Source organism: Lissotriton helveticus, chromosome 1_1, assembly GCF_964261635.1.
Source record: "Lissotriton helveticus chromosome 1_1, aLisHel1.1, whole genome shotgun sequence".
In the NCBI taxonomy this organism is placed as follows: Eukaryota; Metazoa; Chordata; class Amphibia; order Caudata; family Salamandridae; genus Lissotriton; species Lissotriton helveticus.
Window position 1 is genome coordinate 444,392,538 of NC_136057.1, and position 16,674 is coordinate 444,409,211.

General features: G+C 44.3%; 1 protein-coding gene across 3 annotated transcripts in view; it reads left to right on the forward strand.

The window, feature by feature from the left end:
* Positions 1-16,674, forward strand: part of SMC1B (structural maintenance of chromosomes 1B) — a 2,760,606-nt gene that overhangs the window by 307,881 nt on the left and 2,436,051 nt on the right. The gene's annotated exons all lie outside the window — the stretch shown is intronic.

A 16,674-nucleotide genomic window follows, 5' to 3' on the forward strand; every position in this document is an offset into this window, starting at 1 on the left:
ACCTTCATATTCAGATTAATTACCCTGATTCACGTCTTTGGGCAAAATGTTTTACACAGAAGACAGATGGAACTTTGGTGACGTCTGTTTTTTAAAAGAAACTTCACAATGCAGACGGTGGGTGTGAAAAAAAGCCTTTTGGAAATATTGGAGCAGCGGCAGTAACCTATTGATCCTAAAATGGAGATAGGGAATGGCACGGGGAGAATGTACATTTGAGTTACTAGCCTGTAAACACGATACTCCAAAGCATGTGTGCATACAGCAAACTCAATAAAACAGACTTAATACCATTTCTCTTCCGTCATGCCATTTTCTTTTAACGCTCCACGGTCCTAAGCCGGCAACTAAAGAGAATATGGTGCATAAAAACAGCTCTGCCTCCTTGCATCGCCCCTCACGCACCCGCCCCACACTGGACTGAGAGGAAGCATGCTGGGATAATACTGCACTGCCGTATAATGTTACCAAATGATATGGCCACATGACTACAATTGCAATGTAAATCAAGCAGCGACGGGTGGAATGCAAGTAAAAACAGTAACGGACAGAAAACAAAAACAGCGATGGGCCAAATGCAACTAAAAAACAGTGAAGGGCGGAAAGCAAATAAAAACAGCGACTGGCCGAATGCAATGAAAAAACAGGATAGTGGGGGGCTTGGCAGCCGTGTATACAGTTGTTGGTGGCCCTAACCGCAGGTTAGAACTAGGACCTGCACCTCCCCGTTGCATCGGATCCGGGCACGCCCTTGCGTGTCTTCCGCTTATGTTTTCATGGCCGCCATGCCCGGGGACCACAAGCCGGCTTGGTGCCTGAGCCGGTGCAGTAGCTGCCGGCTCTGTGGCTGCTTCTCCAGGGCGGACATGAAATGGCAGGTAAAAAGAGCTCCATGAAAGACGACAGACTACAAAGAGCTACTTGTTTCGCACCCAGCAATCTAGTCATCACTATGGTCGGACATTTGTCCCCAGCGGGTGCCATTTTCAAGCCAGGCAATATGTTTTTTACGTTTAGGATTACAAATTGAAGAATGCAACAAGTAACATGATTATTACCCTTCCCTATAAACTGATGTAAGTGCTATTGCCACCCTGCTCCAATACTGCACTCCAGCACAAGCGGGGCAGCTAGTGCACATGCCTTCTTTGAGTGAGAATGGATCGCTTAAATAAGTACCAGAACACTGCTATTGACAAAGTTTAAAAACATCTAACGTGTAGTATGAATCCTACACGCGATAGCTATTAAAACAAGCACGGGAGGAGCATGCAGCTGCAGTCTGAGGAGAGGGAGTAGGTGGCAGTACGAGGGAGGCCCGCGAGCGCAGGGTGAGGATACCCGGCATCCGTGAAGCGGTCGCCGTCCTGAGCCAAGGAAAGGCTCATTCAATTAAAAAAATGAGTTCCTGAACAGATAGTAAAGTAGAAAAAGCGGAAGCCGACAAGTCCAGGGTCACTACTCCAGGGGAGTGTTTAACTTGGAAAAAGGAGGGACCTGGAAGCCAAATTACCCACTGACATGCAAGGAATTTTGAAAGACAACTGATTAGACAAATCCAAAGCATGGGAGGATTCAACCCCCACAAAGTGCAAACATCAGATCTCCTGACAGTGCAAGCGCTGCCTAGGCTCAACCTAGAAATGAAATAAAGTAACGTACACTATACTCATGCATGCCAAATCCAACAGAATTCTACTCTGATCCGCTACTTCGGTGAAGATCAAATTTACAGACCAAACATAGTTCGCTTGAAAGTTTGATAACGTTTGACAAGCAGCATACTTCCTCTGAAATCGTGCACTTCAACGAAGCAATCATGATTCAAAAATTTCAGCAGCTTGACATAAATGATATCTAATATGTTATAAAGAATTTAAATTACAAAATGAAACGTGATGTTGTGAACTGTAGCCTCTAGGGAAGCGCCTAGCACTTTGTTCTCTTGAGATGCCCAATTTATTTATAGTATTTGTCCAGTGCCTTTTTGTAAAAAGATTTTGGGCCTAATTCAAAAAAGTAATCTGAGACAAAATCCTAACTTTACGACTTAAGGTGTTCACGTGAGGCATTTAGGAGTACTAAAGTTAGGATTTTGTCTCAGTTAAACGTCAGTTTTGGTCTTAAGTTAAACTTAGGACAAACTTAAGTTTAACTGAGACAAAATCCAAATTTTACGACTAGGATTTTGTCTCAGTTAAACTTAAATTGGCTGAAGTTTAATTTAGGACCAAAATTTAAGATTAACTGAGGCAAAATCCTAACTTTAGTACTTCTAAATGCCTTATGTGAATATCGAAATTCGTAAAGTTCAGATTTTGTCTCAGATTACTTTTGTGAATCGGGCGCAAAGATTTGTAAAGGAAGAATCAATGTACTCCAACTTAATTTCTACCTCTTTGTGCAATTGTGTAGTCACTGTGTGTTCTCTGTGCTCTTTACGTGTTATCGTCGCCTGAGACCTTGGCTGTTCTAGCCTTCCAATCTCAGTCTTAACTGCTACTTCAGTCTTTGTAGTCGTGATCCTGATCTGAAAGATAGTGAGCTGATCTGTATGTTGTGTTTACATCCATTTCGAGTCTGTAATTCTGTAATTACCGGAGGGCTAGTTCTCACCAATTTTTCAAAAATGGTATTGAAAGTAAGAGGTCAGGAAACGCCTCGTTTGCAGGCACGTTTATAAATAGAGCAACTATCTGTCAGGGGGGGCGGAGCTAGCCAAGCAACGAGATGGCAGCAACTTTGGCGAGCTCCTCGCTGATGCCCGCATTAATCCTATCATAATCCTTCACATCTAGACCTGATCAAAGTAAAAGGTGCACTTGATCCTGGGAAGTAGCCAGCACTAAATGAGGCCGGGAATTGGCGAGCTTGGACACTGCGCTGAGCAAAATCGCGGACCTGGACACTCATGCCCAACCATGCAAAAATGAAAGTGAAGCGGCGGACTAAAGTGCAGGCAAGCGCCAGGACACAGAGCACGCACAGCGGTACTGAACGAGGCCCTGAAAAGGTGAGCTCTGCGCTACAGGAGAGGTGAAGTCAGCGCCCGATAGCAGACGTGGAAGACGGGGAAAATAGATTGTTGCCTGACACGGACGACGCTGGCAGGGATAGAGCCGCCGTAGAAAAACGATCCTCGCGTTGTGGAGGAGTGCAGGTGGGAACTGCTTAGGCCCGCTGTAGAGGGGAGGTGAGTGCCTGCATGCGGCCCGCAGCCCTCGCGACACAGTGAACAACATCGTTGGAACGACCCCTGCCAGGCAAGGGACCACTGCCGATCGTCGGAAGAAACCCACAGGGGGGAGGGAGGGGAGGTGGGGGGGGGGCTTAATACACACAGCACTGGGAAAACTGAGGCCGCTGCCGACTGCGGCCCCCCTGCGGAGTGAGGCTGCTGGGGAACCTATTTATAGAACGCAGCTCACATAATGACAAAGCAGTGAGTTGCAAGGGGGAAATATGCAGAGCTGACTGGAAAGCAAGGGCCAAGCAGTGAGAAGCCAAACAGCTGAGGCACAAAGAATGCCTTGATACTGGGTGCTGCCTCGCACTTTTCAGCATTACTGTGGGAGGGGAAACGCCACCTGCCCTGATTGAGCAGACGACCCGGATCCAAAACAGCAGGAGGCCTATCAGGCTCTAATAAGAGCTGTGACACCAGGGACCTGGGCAGGTATTTGCAGAACACGAGGCAGCGCTTGATAGCCCTGGGCAGGTGGCGCGCCTGGACTGAAGAACCCGGTAGTTTGCGGCACACTGTGAACTACTTGAGCTGCCATAAAAAGATTAACATCAGTGAAAACGCGTGAGAGGTGGCAAGTCCGACTCTCTAGGACGCCAGGAGTGACGTAGTGCAGTGCCAAATGACTCCTGTACGGGAATCCTTGATATGCGCAAGCTCTGGAAGAAATAGTACTAGCAGAGGACAGTGCGGCGCAAAACTGACTCGCGATCACAAATCATACTAAATCCTGCATAAGGGGCCACTGGCGGCTGAACCACGCCGAAGCTGACACCTGTAGAACCCCCGCGTGAGAAAAACACAAGTCACAGAACCACTAACAGGCAGCACAGGGCAACCCAACATCCAGCGTTGCTCCTTTCCAAAACAGCAGGAATGAGAACTAACCTGTAACCGCAACCATGGGTAAACCAGACAAGACCCAGCCAAAAATCACATCGAGAACACTAAAAAGCAAATGGAACGCGGAACAGAAGAACAGTCACAGCAACATGAGGAGGCCGACGCATCTAGTGTAGTCACAAATGCCGAAGTACAGAACATGTTTACAACAATACAAACTGCACTCTCCAATATAGAGGGGAAAATTGACTCTCTCACATACCGAGTCAACAGAATGTCGGAGCGCCTGGACGAGCACACCGAACGGCTGGACATACAAGTTTATTTTATTTGGTTTGGTACTCCACTGAGGACCACAAAAAAAAAGTGTATACAATTCAATTCTTACAGCTTTTAAAAGTTCTCATGTTAATACAAAGATAAAAAAGGTTTTAAAAATTTATAAAATTTGTAACAAACTAGTTAATTAGGGGGAGTTTTGCAAACAATAATCAGTTCCTTGACAGTGGTAATACGGCATCTGAGATATATAGGAGACAGATGTTTTGCTCTCGCCGCTACTACTTTTGGATTGGGGCATATGAACAGTAGATGCTCTAAATCCTGCTCTCCGCCGTTACATAGGCTACATATTGGTGACTCACTTAGATGCCATTTTGATGTTAAAGATTGGGTGGGTAGAATACCCAACCGGAGTAGGATTATTAATCTCCTAGCGCCGTGAGTGAGATTAAAATCTATATAGTTCTGGGTTTTCTTAAATACTATTGATTCAGCAAAGTTTTTATAGGAAATTAATTTGGCGCAATGCGTCAAGTCAAGTTCAAAACTTAGTCTTGGGGTATAGCATTTTAAGAAGAGTTTCAGTTGAGGCGGTGTCCAAGTCAGCAACAGATCGGTACTAATGTTCGCCAGTTTGAAGGCGAAAGACATGTTTTTGTAAAATACGTGCTTCGTAGAATCGTTATCAAAAGTCTCTGTTTTAAGCAGGGAGCGAAGTGTACCTTCCTTTGCATGGAGCAGGTTGTATGCCCACCTAATGATGTTTGCGATACCTCGAGAGTAAGAGCTCGTTAGCGATAGTTCGAGTCGAAGTGCTTGTACCGGGATACACTGCGCTACTTTTAGCATTTTCCTCAATATTTTTCCTTCTTTTAGGTCCAGAAATGTCCACTGTTTTATAGGTATGTATTCCAGGGCATACGATAAAACTGCAGGGATCTTCACACTGTAGACTTTAAGCAGGGAGGAAAAATGTCTATTTCCCGAGGCAGCATATAACCTTAGCAGAGCTCCTGCGTGCACCTCAGATTTTCTTGACAAGTTTAAGAACTGGGTGTTATTTTTTAGTGACTTAGTGAAGATCCTTCCCAGATAGGTATACTCCTCAACTTCTTCAATTTTTTCGTCCCCGAGTCTCCAACAATATTTACTACTTTTTTTCTTGCCTGAGAAAGAAACTATTTTTGTTTTGGCTAAATTAGGTAATAAAAAGTTTTCCTTAGTGTACTTAAACAGGGCATCCAGATTGTTTTGTAGCCCAAAGGGGGTTAGGTCCATCACTATAATATCGTCTGCATAAAGTAAGGTGTGAACTTTTTGGGCACTACTATGTTAACAACAAGGACCCCCTGGTACAAATACGTATCCTGGGACAGGGGAAACAATGTATGTAAATTAACACTCCCAGGCATAGACTTAAACGGTAACACAATAGAGTGAACAAACAAACTACTAGGGTTTCAAAAAATATACATTTTTAATTCAATTAAAAAGACAATTAATAACAATTGGTGCAATGATCAAAGTTCATAAAAGAGTCCTAGACTAATACATATGGATTCACAAAACAATTTTTTTAAAAATTAAAAGGAGGTTAGATGGTATCCGGTCGACGCGTTTCAACATAAAATTATGTCTTCATCAGGACATTTACCATCCAATTTCTGTAAAAAAGATTATAACAGATTTTTAATAATTTATCATCCTATCGTGAGATGGTAATACTCTAGTAGTTAAAGATTTGTTACAAGTTTCTATTGGTTTTACACATGTTTGATATAATATATGATATACCGCTCCTTATATACATGTCTTACACCTATGCATATGTCGGTTGATAGTCTGTACATGCCAACAACGAAGTACAATATATGAAGTTTATGCATTATCAAAGGCATATGATCGAGCCTAATTGGCTGACTTTATTCTAGGATATATTTTCTTAAAACGTCAGAAAAAAGCGAAAAATTCCCCATGCTTTTGAATACAATGATTTTAGCTCACTGGTTTAGCTAACTGTTTGTTCTCCATTTCATATATTACATATAATCAGCTCAATTGTCTTCCTTTGCGCATGACTTTTTGGCTCAAGAATGAGCCCCGATACACTTAAATTTTAAAAGGATAGAAAAATAGAAAGAAAAAGATGAAAGAGAATCAAAGCAATTTATGCATTACTGCATTTTCTAAAATAAAGATGCCTCTCCTGTTCGTGGAATCTCAGCTGATATCCTGAAAATGGTGCAGTACCTAAAAATATTTGCTGCACTCATGGTGCCCACAAGTATCTAGAACATGAATAGATTCTATACATCTAGTTGTCTTATCTAGAGATAGATTCACGTGCAGGGTACACACTCTTCTCTATTTTTCTAGCTGTATTTTAGCTGTGTCAAAAGACTCCAAACTGGATATTTATTTAACAGTTATCTAAAAAAGACAAATTGACAAACGGGTGAGTCCTACATCAACATGGTGGTTTCCTTTCAAACTATTTAAGAATCCAATCAAGGATTTTTCCACTAAGGAAGTTCCAGCTAAACACTAACCTTAGAGGTATATTATTGCTTTCATTAGGTCATCCATAACCTGAGTGTCTAATTTTCAAATGAATGATTTTAACCTATAGGTGAGAAACATATGTTAAAATGTATTACAAGATTGATACGGGCTTTTTTTCCCCCCTCAAGTGAAAGCATATTTATAACTGTCTTACCACTGAGAGAATTCGTTCAAAACCTTCTCCCTCTGGGGTCCTTTATATCAATCAGGTGACACGACTTTAAAATGATATGTTGATTAAAATCCTAACAGTAGAAAACACAGGACTTATTAGCGCAATTTATATAAGCCTACTGATCCAGATACAATACCTACTGCCTAATTCTAGAAGTCACTTACCGAGATTAACCAGAGCGGTGTTAATTCTAGATGCCGATTATATCCGGTTGTTAAGTGAAAAGGTCTGTTCAGAGTGGGCGTGAGATATTCTACTGCCGTACTCACAGATCCTGTTAGGAAGGGAGGAGCAGCCCGTTAGTGACTATTGTACCATTCATTTTCTCAGGTTCATTTAAAGCGTGGGGGAGTAGACCTGGACAAAAATTCTTGTCGATTAGCGTTATCAAGTGCCGGATTTAGGTCACCAAAAAGGCGAATATACAAAGGGCCAGATGTATTTACATTTAGCTTTTACTCATACCGCTTACCTATTTTTTATTTTTTATTTTTTATTTGCGCGCTGTTCCCAGGCATGGCCGTTTACCAATCGTGGTCCAATCTTAAGTGTACGGCGGTAGGGTGCTGATACTTGTATATTATATATATATTAACAAGCGCTCGTCACTCCTGTAGGTAAAAGCGGAGATTCTTAGTAATTGCAAAAAAAGAATCTCAAGTCAAGCCGATTTTAAACTAACCCATCCACGCAGACGCTTACCTGGATGCTTGCATGCGGGTACGAATCGTGCCGGAACCTGCCAGTCGGTCAGGTGTTCAAGGAAGAGCAGCCCTGATTTGCAGTTGGAACATTCTTTTATAAGGGAGATTTTCATTGGTTTTCATCGCGTCTGCATTCTTAAAGGGGAAGGCCCTATTTACAGAAAGCATATTGTGCGAGTGATCAATGGTAGTTATCATAGAATTGCATTCTGCCAAGGCAAATCATTGTTAAGGCCATGGCTGAATGTCTTTAGAGAAAATATCCAAAAAACTTCGCGTTTTTTTCTTATTTTCTCTCCTCCCTTCGTATTTGGTGTCTGGATCTTTTCCAAAATGCGCCACCGTATTCTTGATGGAGCATGTTTGAATTCTATGAAATGCGAGACAAGTGGGGCAGTCAGTTTCTGAGTATTTATCGCTGACCTATGTTCAGTTAGCCGGGTTTTAATTTTTCTTGAAGTCTCGCCCACATATCCTAAATTGCAGGGGCATACGAGCAAATAAACAACATTGCTAGTATTACATGTCCACAGATCATTAGCTGTGATGTTATATCCGTTCAATAGAAAATTCTGTCCTGGTATGATGCCCTCACATGATTGACAGGAGCCACATCTTGAAGTACCCTTTACAGGGTTGGCACCCTGTATAGATTTTTGTACAAAAGGGGGTCTATCAAGGGTACCAGAATACCTGGATCTCACCACCAGATCTTTTAGATTCTTGTTCCTCTGGTGTGCATACATCGGTTTCTTGAGCTTGGGTGCAGCTGGCTCAAGATTTAGTAAATGCCAATTGGCATTCACTATCTGTCTAATAGTTGCATTTAGTGTTGAGTGCCGCGTGACACACACTAATTTTGGTTCTTGGACTGCATTTTTTGGTCTTAGAAGTGCCTCCCGATCATAGTATCTGGCCCTTTTGTAGGCCTCCCGTACTAGTCGACGGGGGTACCCTCTGTCCAGGAATTTTTGCTTCATCTTTTCCGAACTTTGATCATTGCACCAATTGTTATTAATTGTCTTTTTAATTGAATTAAAAATGTATATTTTTTGAAACCCTAGTAGTTTGTTTGTTCACTCTATTGTGTGAACTTTTTGGGCAGCAACCCTTGGTGGGAAGTTTAGTTCTTGCTGTAGATGCTGAGCCAAATCACAGAGATATAAGGAAAACAACAACGGGGCTAGGAGGCACCCTTGCTTGAGTCCATTAGGAGTTGGGATCGGGTTAGTCAGGCCCTTTTCTCTCCCCATTTGTACTTAGCACCAGGTGTCTGTATGCAGTGCCATTATGATTCGTAACAACTGCTCAGGGATTCCTAATTTCTTTAGTTTTTTCCATAGGGTCTCTCTATCCACTCGGTCAAATGCTGTGGTAAAGTCAATGAATGCTGCGTACACAGGCTGGGATTTAACTACCACATATTTATCAAGGATAGTTTGTAACATCGCGATATTGTCTAAGACTGAGTGTTTTGGCCTAAAGCCTGCTTGGACATGGCTGAGTGTAGAATCTCCGAAGCTGAGGATGCCCAGGTACAGATGGATGCGAAACAGTCGAGAATAGACAAGCAACTGGCGACTATATCAGCAAAGGCAGAGGATTTGGAAGCGAGATCTCACAGAAATAATATCAGCCTGACGGGCATATCGGAGACAACAAGTACGGGTCCCATGGAGCGGTACGTGGAACAATTGCTCATAATAATGCTGGGACGGGAAACCTTCTCCGAGATCTTTGTCGAACGTTCACATAGATCCTTGGCACCAAAGCCATCGACCGGCTAACCACCTAGACCAATTATAGCGCGGATGTTAAACTACAGGGACCGAGACGCAATGCTTTAAAAGGCAAGGGAGTTTGGGAAGCTGACACATGAAGGAATGGACCTATCACTGTACCCTGATTTCACGGTAACGGTACAGGAAGCAAGAAAGAAGTTTGGGCAGGTGAAGCAGAAGTTGAGAGACCTCAATATCCCTCATGCGATGCTGTACCCAGCAAGGCTCAGGATCACAGACGGAGGTAAGGTGAAAATATATACGGAACCAAAGGACGTGCTAAAATTCCTGCAACGGAAAGGCCACACAAGACCAAAAAGGAGATCACCAAGAGGGGAGATAGAGGAGCAATCTACCACCTCAGACGTCGAGTAGCAGGAAGCTGAAGAGGCGCACAGCCACCATGGCCCGCCTGACCGATATGAAGTGCTCAAGTTGGCAAAGGGTAGATAAATAATGGCTACGATTTCTGATGGACTGCCGCTACTATTGCCGACCGGAGGACAGCAAACAACAGGGGGCTAGCTCTGGAGGTTAACCGGAGGGCTGAGTGAACGAACAGAAGCAGGCCGTGCTTCAGAGAGACAGGCACCCAATGCAGATTAGTTGAACACCATTGAACTTTAAACAAACCTGTATATTGTTGTGCGGAGCATTGAACTTATATATATTTTAACTCAATCCAACCCAAAAAGACATTGATTTACTATTCAGGTCCTATTGGTAACACCTTTAGTAACATTCTATGCTATGCAGAGTCTAGATGAAACATGCTTGCAGGGCATTGCCTATGTGGGGACTACCCACAGGAAACGGGCCGGCAGCTCTTGCCTTCACGTGTATACCACACTAGATTATTGTAGGGTTTTTTTTCTTCCCTTTTTCTTTTTGTGAGTTTTGTTACATGGTTAACCGAAGTGGGAATGACTCTGCAATTGGGTACAGGGCGGAGTGAGTGGGGGTGGGGGTAGGGGAAGTTAGAAAATGTCTGGTCCGCAAAAACGGAAATTTTGCACAGCTGATGTTGTACGCAAATGACATACAAGAACACGACAACATCAGGTTAAAGTATGTGTAAATGGCTGATATGGGAACAAAGACTCAAATTGACATTTCTGACAGGCTTGCAAAACCCAAAGAAAATACGTAAAGTACTTGCATATTTAGACAGACACGGTGTGGAAGTGGCATGCATTCAAGAAACACACCTTACCTCAACAACTGAAATGAGGATAGGCACCAAATGGACCACATACCAAATTACATCGTTCTACTCCACATATGCAAGAGGAGTATTACTGTTAATTAAACGGAATACTCCATTCCAGCTACTCCACATATTTAATGACGACCAAGGTCGTTATATTATGGTACAGAGTAATTTTGGAGGAACTGTACTAACAATCATCACTTCATATGGTCCAAACACAGATGATCCAGGGTTCTATGCTGACATATGGGCTAAGTTTGGAGATTTCCCGAGCGCACCAATAATATGGGGACGAGATTTCAATACCTGTCTTTGGACAGATCGACAGGTAATGAACGATACAGTAAACAAGCAGCCAAAGCACTAAAGAAAGGTATGGCAACGTGGGGTATGGCAGATGTGTGGAGAATGAGACACAAGAGCCATAAGGAGGGCACATGTATGTCTACAACGCATAACACGTGGTCACGAATAGATTACTGGCTGCTTACAGCAGAGGCATGCACGTGGACTCGCGAGGTTGAACATCTGCCCAAGACAGTATCAGACCACTCCCCGTTCACCCTCACGATGGACATCCCCACACATATATGCCCTGGCATTTCAAATGGAGATTACAGGGAGGGGCTTTATTAGACCAAGTATTTGACACTGAGTTGAGATAGGCGATAACCGATTTTTTTTAGCTAACTGAAGGATCAGTGGACAGTGCGGGACACTGTGGGAAGCTTTTAAGGTAACAATTCGAGGTCACTGCATTAACAAGCATGCTGGGATATCCAACAACAATTACATACAATAGAGAAGGACATCAGTATGCTAGAGCGGAACATGCACAGACACCTGATCCAGTCCTACTAGCTCAAATTAGGGACAGAATGGATGATTATCAGAGATATGCGGAAGATGAGATAAAATACAGACCAAAACGACACGCAGCGCGCAACTACGGGGAAGGTGGTAGGCCGGGGCGAGCCTTGTCGAGTAAGATTAGACCCTCGTACACTACGTCATACATAAGACAGACAAGAGATGACGCAGCCCAAATATTGTATGACACTACGTTCCTAACAAACTGTTTTTGACAGTGCTATATATAGCTTCATAGCAAACAAACACACACTACAGCGGACGAAATAAATCACTATCTTCCGGACATAACTCTTGCATGGCTCTCAGATACACACCAAAAGTTCCTAAGTCGCCACATTACCAAAGATGAGTTAACGGATGCAATCAACTCATTACCAAACAACAAAGCTCTTGGGGTGGACGGATTCCCTGGGGAGTTCTATAAAAACGTATAAAGACCTGTTAATACCACTAGCTTTAAGAAGCTCCTAAAGACCTGGCTCTTTACGCAGAAAACCTAAGCAACTCACCATGCATCTTGCTCTGCTGAAGTACTCTCTTAGCGCCGGGACACCTCTTCGTGAGGTAGCTGTTCGCGCTTTACAAGCATCAGTATTATTATTATTATTATTTAGCAGAAATGTACGAGGAAGCATCCGAAGAAGGCAGACTCCCCATCTCCCTGAGAGAAGCACTTTTAGTGACGCTCCCTAAACCAGATAAAGACCTGTCAAGATGCAAATCGTGCAGACCCCTGTCCTTGATAAATATAGACACAAAGATTCTAGCCAAAGTCATTGCAACTAGAATACAGCTCTTGCAAGAAAAGCTGGTATTGCCTGACCAAGCAGGATTTTGTACCCACAAGATCTACGACCCAAAATATACACACCATCTTTGCCCTGTACCATCATTTACACCCAGAATTGCTGGCAGCGGCTGCACTGCTAGATGCTGCAAAGGCTTTTGATTCGGTAGAATGGTCATTTATGTTTGTGGTACTACGCAGGATGGGGTTCCCGGAACCTTTCCTCAGATGGAGATTTTATATCATGCCCCAACAGCTAGGATTATACTGAACGGGCAGATATCCGATCCGATTGAAGTATGCAGAGGGACGAGACAGGGATGCCCGCTGTCGCCAATCTTGTTCACTTTGATCCTGGAACCCATGGCCTGTAGGATCCTCCAGTGTCACAGGGAAGCGACTCTACAGTTTAGCCTACAGCCTCTAAGCATCTCCTTATATACCGACTAAATGGTAGTATTTACACGACACCCTAATACACACTTCACTAATCTCATCAGAGAATACGTCCGATTTGAGCAATATGCAGGGTTGAGAATTAACTGGGACAAATCGGTGGTTATACCACTAACGCCGGCTACGACCCAACCAGAACTAGATTACCTCCTGAAATCGCAAATTGACCCGGTGAAATATTTGGACGTATGGATACATAGAGACCCCGAAGTTGTCATTAGGGAAAACTATGGCAGGGCTCTGACTAAGCTAGATGAGCAAATAACTAGATGGATACAGATGCCCCTAACATTGGCAGATAGAATTGCGCTACAGAAGATGATTGTACTACCCCGTTTTTTGTACCTACTTATTAATATCCCAATCTGGCTGACACAAGCTTACTTCGTAGAGCTGCAGTCAGCGATACAGAAACTGGCGTGGGCGGGTAAGCAGGCTAGGATCAGCTGGACTATACTGACGAAACCATATCATAAGGGAGGGTTTGGGGCACCGGACCTGCAGCTATACTTCTACTGCGCACAAGCACAACATGCTCACTACTGGACTAAACCGCATGCATACGTTTCGCACGTCGCAGTGAAAACAGAGAGTGTACAACCCACCCCACTGATGGTGTTTATGTCGATCCCGAGGCCTTAAATACATGGGGACACGATACAGCCTGTGTTCTGCACTTCACAAGCATGGCATGCGTTAGCACAAAGAGCCGATAACCTGCCGATATACACACCAGCGCTGCCCATTGCTAATCACCTGAAGTTATCAGTCACACAAAAAAAAGGGCATGATGGTATTGCTAGAAGATATGAAACTTTCCACTATGAAAGATGTTTTCCCGCACGGCAGATTCATCCAAAGGAACGACCCGGCGCTAAGCACACACAACACATTCGCTCACCTACGGCTGCAAGCGGCGATTAGGGAATTCTACAGCACCTACCCGGAGGAACCACCAACGTTACTAGCCTTACAGGCACTACTCATTGCGCCATTGCGCCAGAAGTTAGTCACCCGCCTATACAACACGTCACAATCGGAACAAAGTGAAGGGGTAAATAAATCTTTAGCCAGATGGGAAGCACTACGAGGAGACAAGATAGAGGAACAGGACTGGGAATATAGCTGCACACAACTTTAATTACTGACGTCCAACTGTAATCTACGAATAATACATTTTAAATTTCTTCACCAATTCTATTACACCCCAACCCAGCTCCACAGATACGGCCTCAGAACACACGACAGATGTCAAAGATGTAACGCTTTGAATGCAAATTTCCTATACTTGGCATGGGCATGTCCACAGATACATAAATATTGGCACAACATTATGGGAGCGGTAAGCAAAATGCTAGCTGCACTGGTGCCAAACACGCCTCTTGTGTGCTTATTGGAGATATATTAATTAACACCGACAAAAAAGCAAACGTTTCTGGCTGTGGCACTGCTATTAGCGAAACGACGAGTGGCCATTAGATGGGGAAGCAAACGCCCCCCTAGGTTCAAAGACTGGCTCATGGATATGTCATATTGTAGGGAAACTATGGCAACATGCGCGGAAGAACTACCGCTTTCATCGAGAGCCCGCGATTTCTGGGAACCACTGAAACAATATCTTTCACTGTTACAAGAGGAGGAGTAATATAATGTATATGGTTAACAATGTTTATTATAAAGGATATTCTGTCTTAACCTTTTTTCCCTTTTGCAATCTAGGGGAAGATGGAAAGATTCATGTTCTAATTTCATGTGTAATGCAGCCTAGTATCTGTGGAGACCTGATGGGCTGTAAACCTTTGCAAATAAGTTTCTATTACCATAATGTGCTGGATGTGAGTTTTATTGTCTGTTATGCTTATATGAAAAAACAAGATTAGCTGCTGTAAATCAAGGCTTACATGTGTTCTGATGCATACCTTTTGTAAAATGAAAATGCATAAGTATGTGTAAAGTGTAACTGTTGACCAGATGAAATAAATACAATTAAAAAACAATTATCTGTCAAAGGGAACAATCTTAACAGTAAAATGATTGCGACTAGGCTGCTTCAAGTTTTTTGTGAGTGCTTTAGGTTTAAATCTTTTTATTTGAAATCTGCACCTGGAAATCAAGTCGGTCAGCGCAAACTTTACATGGCCAACAGCAATCAAAAACATGTGAAAGGCAAGGAGAAGGCTTAAGTAGGTGATCATAGCAATCCAATACCTTTCTAACCCATGGCAGCGTTGACAGACCAGGGATGTTACATAGTGCCAACCAGGTGGAAACCCCCCCTCCCACTCCCCAAACTCCCCCTGCCCTTCCCTCCCCGCGCCCTCCTGTCCAGTGCTCGAGTCAGTCTCTCCCGGCTTCTTCTCGCCAGATCTTGACGTAAAGTTCCCTTGCCCCCCCCTAATGAGGCCTCCCCTTCCGATCCAGGGAGTCTCAACAAGCGAAGATACTTTGGGCAGGTAAGTTCTCTGAATTCAGTAACCAGTAGTGAGCGGAATGGCTGCCAAAGCTCGTCATATTGATCCTTGTCCCCGGCGAAAGTAAGGGACATCTTCTCCAACCCCAACACACACCATAACCGATGAAGCCAACCTGTAGTGGAGGTGACCGTGGTAGTGCGCCAGTGTATTACAGTATTTTGTATCGCAGAGCCTAGGGCGATAGCCATCTGGCGTCCCCTGCGTGAACGCAGAGGGTATGTCAGGGGGTTAGGAAGCCCTAGTATGGTGTAGGCAGGAAAGCGAGGCAGTTCGGTGTGAAAGTGTGTGTCAATATCGTCGATCACCTGTGTCCAGTATGGCTGTACAGGGGACAGTCCCACAAGATGTGCAATTGTGTGCCTATATGTCCACATCCCCTCCAGCAGTGTTTGTCTTTACTGTGGTCCATCTCATTTATTCATTCTGGGGTGTAGTACCAGTATGTGGTCACCTTAATTAGTGTCTCTGTAAGTCCGTAGTGGTATGCAGAGTGTCGTGCCCTGTAGAAGATTTGGTCCCATTCTTTGTGGCTCAGGGTCCTGCCTAGTTCTCTCTCCCAACGTTCTCTGCCCGGATTATAAAGATGAGCTGGTTGTGGTTGAAGGAATTTGTAAAGATCAGATATTAATTTGGTGTCTGAAGTGCGGGACAGGAGCCATCTCTCGTATGGCTGAAAGTGCCTATCAGCTGTTTCCCTCACCTGCGGCTGGAGTGCCCAGTGGCGGACTTGAAGGTAGTGCATTCGCTCCGTCTCGGGGAAGTTGAATTCCTGTCTGAAGAGCGGAAAGGGGAGCACACCATCCGGGCCATAGATGTGACAGAGGCAGCGACATCCCGCCGATCGCCAATGGGCGTAAGCTCCCTTGGCCATTCCTGGAGTGAAGTCCGGGTTATCGACTAGGGGCGTAAGCGGCGAGGGAAAGGTGGTGAGGTCATGTACGGTATTAGTGGCATCCCATACTTTAAGTGGAACCCGCGTGACGAATGAAGCGTAAAGATTAGCCGGTCGGGCGGCCTTGCTGAGGAAGGGGATTTCCTGAAGTGGGCGCCCCGCCACTGAATGATCCTGGAACAGCCAGTGTTTTTCGGATTCCCACTTGCTCCATTCCAAAAGATAGCGGAGCTGCGCTGCCTGGAAGTACTTGCGCAAGTCCGGTATTCCCACACCTCCCGCTTCAGGAGCCAAAGTGGTCAGTGCCCTCCTCATTCTCGGCTTCCGACCTTGCCAAATAAAGCGGGCGAGGTCAGACTGTGTTTGCCGAATCCATCCCGTGGGTGGCTGG